Raw genomic sequence first — 7,444 nt, forward strand, 5'->3', positions numbered from 1 at the left:
CAATCGGATTTTCTGACAACTTTGTCCGACCGTGTGTATGCAACAGTTTCGGACAAAATCCAACGGATTTGGTTGTCAGAATGTCCGATCGTGTGTACAAGGGCTTAGACTTACCAGCTTTGTGGAGTGGTTTTGCACAGAGCATCCCTTATCCTCCACTTCTATGGTCCCCTGCCAGTGCTCCTGGCTCCTCCCCCTGCTGAGTACCCCTGTAGCAAGCCATGTCTATTGACATGCACAGTGCAGCTCAGCCCCGCCCCCCCCGATTTTGCCTCAATATCCATTGAGCAGAAAAAGAGCTGCTGTTCTCATGCACATCGCTGGATCGGGATTGGGCTCAGGTAAGTATTTAAGGGGGAGGGCCTGCATACAACCTTGTGCCTTTTAGAACTACTTAACCTTAACATGGAGAGGCTGCATATATGCGTACCAAAATGTAAACAATGCGCTCTTGGCACAGCTACCGGTGGTAACTGAAAGCAATTGGGCACTTTCCAATCATGTGACAGCCAATCATGGTGGTCACATGACCGAAATACCCGTCTCCCGGTGTCTTAAACCTCCTAAAGGGTCAGGAAGCACCAGCATTAAGGGTTTAAGGATGTTATTGTAAACCTGTCAGGTCTGAGGCTAGACAGTGAAATGAGAACCAACAGACTGAATAGCTTATCTATCTATCACTTTATTCTCTTCTATCAACATGTTCCTTGTTAGCAAAGGAGCACTGCTGATTGGCTTTGAGCCTGGGCACTCCCTCTCCCAATCTGAGTTCTGCTGTACAGAGGATACAAAAGGCTACTGCAAGTAAAAATCCTGTCCATACACTGTTCACATAAAAATAAAATAAAAAAAAAGTTCGAACCACTGTGCTCAGGCCTGTCTCCTCAGCGGCATGTGATCTCAATACTTTATGTCTCCATGTTCCAGGAACCAACGTGATTTCTCGGAGACCCACCTAAACATTGTAATACCGGAAACCAGCTGGGACCGAATTAATTTATACATTCATAAAGGGTCACTGAATGCGCGCACCCAGGAGAATGGGTATAAGATTAAAACGCGTTGGTATAAGACACCGGAATTGCTTCACAAGTTCACACCCACTGTTTCCGACTGCTGTTGGAGATGTGGCCAAGACCTGGGTACCTTCCTTCACATATGGTGGACCCACTGATTCAGCCATATTGGCGTAAGGTACAAAATGCGCCACTGCGGTCTCTTTGCTCCCCCTGGAGTTTGCGCCAGCACAGTACCTCCTTCACCTTTACAAAATACCCAAGAAGAGTTATTATAAATCCGTGGCTATGCATATAATAAATGCTGCTAGGCTATGCTTACCAGTTCACTGGAAGTCCCCATCGATCCCTTCAATGAAAGAATGGGCATCAAGCATCAACCACATTCCAGATATAGAGGAGCTGATCTATACCACCCAAGATAGGATCTCCAGCTTCTCGACTGCATGGCAAACCTGGTTTAAATACCGTAATTCTCAAAGACACCAAGATCTGGTGCGAAATAATGGTTAGCTGGCTAGCCATGGTTACTATTTGCCATAGATATAATCTGACGGCCCGGTAGGCCTTTACCTTCTAATCATGGCGCTGAGAGGAGTAGCTGGTGGCCATTCCACCACCTCTCCTAACTTTTTTCCTTACACTAACCCCCCTCCCCTTGCCCCCCTTTCCCCTCCTTCTCTTTTTCCCTATCTTTTCTCCCTTCCTTATCCCCCTCCTAAACGAGCCCCAACAGGCAGAGAGTTTGGAGGGAGGAGCCAACTTAATAGTTGATCCCCTGGTCCATTCTTCTCAGGAAAACAGACATACAGAGAACGGATCGTGAATCAGACTAGAGGCCCTTTTGTGAGATCTAGACAGGTCGACAGGCACAAGCATTACCCTACACAAACTTCACAACTTAAGAATGTCTTAATGGGATCACTATGTCTTGTCTTGTCGAGAGTGTTGACTATACCGTAGGCATGGAGTACCTTGTTAGCTATGTTGATGATGTATTTCTTTTGCTGGCACTCCAGTTGAAGCCCTATTCTTTTGTATTGTTACATCTTTAATAAAAATATTTATGGGAAAAAACACATTTAATAATGTATCAGTGATTACTGAGGTAGGATAATTTTTGTCTATTATATCTGCCTAGAGTTTAGCTTTAAGGCATTCCATGGTAAGAGCCTCAGTTATAACAGGATCTCATAGAACACAATAAAATAGTTGTCCACAGCATACAGTCATCAGGGTTGCTGATAAGGCAGTACAACCAGCCCTCTTGTACTGGGCCCGGTCCCGCTTAGTTGAAAAGGGGAGCCCAGGCCCCTATTGTCAGGTGGGCTGTATAGGGCCCCATGATTTCCAACAGCAGCCCTGACAGTCATATTGTCTCTTGTGTGCCCCTTCTGCAGGTTAGAAAATGAATGGATAATTCTAAAAAAAAGTGTGATTAGTGGGTGCAATGATCTTTGTTAATCATATTCTAATATGTAAAATATGAATGCAATACTACAGATTACATATAAAATGTGGAACAAATGGTGACTGCTGATACCACCTAGTAAGCTACATGCTGAGTACTCCTAAAATATTTAATAAAAAAAATGCTTTGTTTTTTTAATGTTGATACAGCAAATACAGATTAAAAGTATAAGGTCACATTCAGACTGACAAATGAGGGCTGACAGGCTGCTGTTTTTAGATGTGGCCAAGCATCGACTTTGAAAATAGCAGCACTCTGAACTATGACCGTATACAAATTGGATGACTAGCTTCAGCCAGTTTGTATGAGCCAGAAATGCCATCCCTATACACAAACTGTGTTCAGAGCCAGGAGAATCCTTAATCATATGTAAATTCTTGAATGAATATCTATAGCGCTGGGCAAAGGCATAGATTGAAGCTTGTGGGCCCCGATGCAAAATTTGACCTGGGGCCCCCTCACTACCACCTGCCACCTCCACCAAGCGCCAAGATACTCCAAGTGGCTAAACAGTTATTTCTGATCTTTATTTACATATTGAGAAGGCAATTGAAAATAATCGGAGAGGCATGTCAAAATGTGGACAGTTTCTCCAAAATCTTTTGAATACCCTAGAGCAGGGGTAGACAGCCTTTGAGAGGTGCAGATCTACCTGAACATGAAAGTGATCAAAGATCACTGGGGTTGAGCACCTTTTTTAAGAAATTATCAAGCAAGGCCTAACTAAACAGTAAGGAAAACTTAAAAAAATGTGACTGTAAAAATATAAATGTGTCAGTTAGTAGAGCAGTGGAAGGTGTCAGTAAAGCAGTGGATGGTGTCAGTTAGTAGAGCAGCGGATGGTATCAGTCAGTAGAGCAGTGGATGGTGTCAGTAGAGCAGTGGATGGTGTCAATCAGTAGAACAGTGGATGGTGTCAGTCAGTAGAGTAGTGGAAGGTGTCAATAGAGCAGAGGATGGTGGCAGTCACTAGAGCAGTGGAAGGTGTCAGTCAATAGAGCAGTGGATGGTGTCAGTCACTAGAGCAGTGTAAGGTGTCAATAGAGCAGTGGATGGTGGCAGTCAGTAGAGCTGTGGAAGGTGTCAATAGAGCAGTGGATGGTGTCATTCAGTAGAGCAGTGGAAGGTGTCAGTAGAGCAGTTGATGGTGTCATTCAGTAGAGCAGTGGAAGGTGTCAGTAGAGCAGTGGATGGTGTCATCCAGTAGAGCAGTGGAAGGTGTCAGTAGAGCAGTGGATGGTGTCATTCAGTAGAGCAGTGGAAGGTATCAGTAGAGCAGTGGATGGTGTCATTCAGTAGAGCAGTGTATGGTGTCAGTCAGTAGAGCAGTGGAAGGTGTCAGTAGAGCAGTGGATGGTGGCAGTCAGTAGAGCAGTGGAAGGTGTCAGTCAGTAGAGCAGTGGAAGGTGTCAGTAGAGCAGTGGATGGTGTCAGTCAGTAGAGCAGTGGAAGATGTCTTTCAGTAGAGCAGTGGATGGTGTCAGTCAGTAGGGCAGTGTAAGGTGTCATTAGAGCAGTGGATGGTGTCAGTCAGTAGAGCAATGGAAGATGTCAGTCAGTAGAGCAGTGGATGGTGTCAGTCAGTAGAGCAGTGGAAGGTGTCAGTCAGTAGAGCAGTGGAAGGTGTCAGTAGAGCAGTGGAAGGTGTCAGTCAGTAGAGCAGTGGAAGGTGTCAGTAGAGCAGTGGAAGGTGTCAGTAGAGCAGTGGATGGTGTCAGTCAGTAGAGCAGTGGAAGGTGTCAGTCAGTAGAGCAGTGGATGGTGTCAGTCAGTAGAGCAGTGGAAGGTGTCAGTAGAGCAGTGGATGGTGTCAGTCAGTAGAGCAGTGGAAGGTGTCAGTCAGTAGCGCCTGCAAAGCGTCCTGAAAGAGCCGCTGCTGTGTCTCCAGTGTGAAAGCCCCAAGGGCTTTCACACTGGTGATGGTGTGATCACTCCGTGTGTGCTAACATCTCACCTCACATCAAGACCATTGAACTTTAACTTTAATTATGAATTTGATCTGTATATGGATTTTTTCCTTTTTTATCTATTTATTCTGATTTGTTTGCACATTTTTATTTACGTGCAGCACTGGCGATAGTTGTAATATCCAGTAGGGTATTGATGTTCTCTGTTATTGATGTTCCTTATGTTATTTGCTTTTTTTTTGTACATTCATCTGAACCTCTTGCAGCACTGAATTAGGGAAAGCCACACAGTCACTACAAGTCCCAGCATGTCCAGAACTCACCCCTCCCCCATGCTGGGTTCCTGTCACTTCCTCACATATGAGGATGTTCCCAGTTCAGAGCAGTCTCAGTCCCACTCAGGCCCCTTTCACACTGGGGCGGTGCGGGCGTCGGCGGTAAAGCGCCGCTATTTTTAGCGGCGCTTTACCGTCGTTTTAGCGGCGGTCTGCGGGCGCTAGCGGGGTGGTTTTAACCCCCGCTAGCGGCCGAAAAAGGGTTAAAACCGCCCCCATAGCGCCGCTGCAGCGGCGCTATGCCAGCGGTATTGCCGCGCTGTCCCATTGATTTCAATGGGTAGGAGCGGTTTAGGAGCGGTGTATTCACCGCTCCTTCACCGCTCCAAAGATGCGGCTAGCAGGACTTTTTTCACTGTCCTGCCAGCGCACCGCTCCAGTGAGGCTGCTTTCACACTGGGGCGGTATTCAGGCATTACAGCGCTAAAAATAGCGCCTGTGTAGCGCCTGAAAAAAACCGTCCCCTTTCACTCCAGTGTGAAAGCCGGAGGGCTTTCACACTGGAGCGGTGCGCTGGCAGGACAGTGAAAAAACTCCTGCTAGCCGCATCTTTGGAGCGGTGAAGGAGCGGTGTATTCACCGCTCCTAAACCGCTCCTACCCATTGAAATCAATGGGACAGCGTGGCAAAAACCGCCGGCATAGCGCTGCAGCAGCGCTATGCGGGCGGTTTTAACCCTTTTTCGGCCGCTAGCGGGGGTTAAAACCACCCCGCTAGCGCCCGCAGACCGCCGCTAAAACGACGGTAAAGCGCCGCTAAAAATAGCGGCGCTTTACCGCCGACGCCCGCACCGCCCCAGTGTGAAAGGGGCCTGTGAAAGCCCTCCGGCTTTCACACTGGAGTGAAAGGGGCCGTTTTTTTTCAGGCGCTACACAGGCGCTATTTTTAGCGCTGTAACGCCTGAATACCGCCCCAGTGTGAAAGCAGCCTCAGTGTATAGAAGCCCCCCAGGGATGTCAGTGTCCTGGACTTTAGAATGCTCAAACTTCCTCCTGACCTCTTGATGAACTTGCTTGCAGTATCTGCATCTCCTCATGGCTCCAGCTTAAAATCACTTATCCCCAGTTGGGCCTCGCCATGACTGAGGACAGCTGAGGGGGGGGGGGGGGGCTGGGTGAGGCAATGAGAGATGAGGTAGGTGAGGAGAGATAAGCGGGCACAGACTTGCTGCAGTGAGAGATGTAAGGGGTGGAGGGGGCAGAACCAGCTCAAAAAGCAGCAGGGACAGGGAGAACACTTGCTTGGAGGCAGCCGGGATGCCATGTTCTGTGGAAGAGAATGGAGAGCGGATGGCCCGTCCATTCAACTCAGCGGCCTGTCCCACTTCATGCCTGAGGGGAGTGGTCTGTCATATATTATTCTTCACGTACCAACCCCACATGTAACCCGGCCTCCCACACACAGGCACAGCGGCATAAAACCTGATGTGACAGGGGGCCATGGCGACCCCTGTGATCCCTGACGCTACACCCATGGTGCTGCCCATTGATTTGTATAAGGTACAATCAGTTAACACCACTACTAGTCACAGCTGACAAGAATTGCAAATTCTTGCCCACCACCATCCATGTGGATGAAGCCAATTTTTTTGTTTACTTGTAAAATGTGCCTGAAAAATTGGCAAACATGCGTACACATTCATGTAATCAGGGTAAAGTTAACTACAAAGATATATCTTGATTGGCATGTTGTAAATGGATATTTTTAAGAACATAACTATGGCCATAGGAATCCATGCAACTGCTATGGGGACCATAAACAATGGGAGGGAGGGGGTTTAACCGTCTGGCTGCACAATGATTTATGTAAGTGGGAATAGCAATTTGCATATACATTAACTTATAACTTGCACATAAATTAACCATTTCAATACCAGGCACTTTTGGCCATTTCTGCCCAGGACAATTTTCAGCTTTTAGTGCTGTCACACTTTGAATGAAAATTGCGCGGTCATACAACACTGTACCCAAACTAAATGTATATAATTTTCTTCCCATAAATAGAGCTTTCTTTTGGTGGTATTTGATCACCTCTGGGTTTTTATTTTTGCTAAACAAATAAAAAAAGACCAAAATTTTTGAAAAAAAAAAGTTTTTCCTAGTTTTTGTCATAAAATTTCGTTTTTCCCTTCACTGACGGGCACTGATGACTTGGCACTGATGAAGTGGCACTGATGAGGAGGCACTGAAATGTAGAATTGATGTGCACTGATAGGTGGCACTGATATGTAGCACTGATGGGCACCAATAGGCGGCACTGATATACAGCACTGATGGGCACTGACAGGTGGCACTGATGGGCATTGACAGGCGGCTGTGATGGGCACTGACAGGCAGCTGTGATGGGCACTGATTGACACTGATAGGTGGTACTGATTGTCACTGACATGTGGTACTGATGGGCAGCACTGATGATGAGGTACTGAGAGATTACTGACAGGTGTTACTAGTGGGCACTGATTGGCACTGTGGTGGGCTCTGATTGGCACTGTGGTGGGCAGTGGCACACTTTATTGTTGGGACATTGCTGGGCACTGATTTACAGGTGATTTGCACAACTGAGGGGGCTGTGCTGATAATCAATGTGCTGATTATCAGCACAGACCCCCTCCCCCCCCCCCCCCCGACAGGGAGAGCTGCCGATCAGCTCACCCTGTCAGCGCGAACCGAGAAATGCCATTTAGCGGCACTTCCTGGTTCTGACAGAGGCTTCTTG

This window comes from Lithobates pipiens, unplaced genomic scaffold, assembly GCF_037356315.1.
Source record: "Lithobates pipiens isolate NorthernLeopardFrog02 unplaced genomic scaffold, aLitPip1_a1.2 Scaffold_18, whole genome shotgun sequence".
In the NCBI taxonomy this organism is placed as follows: Eukaryota; Metazoa; Chordata; class Amphibia; order Anura; family Ranidae; genus Lithobates; species Lithobates pipiens.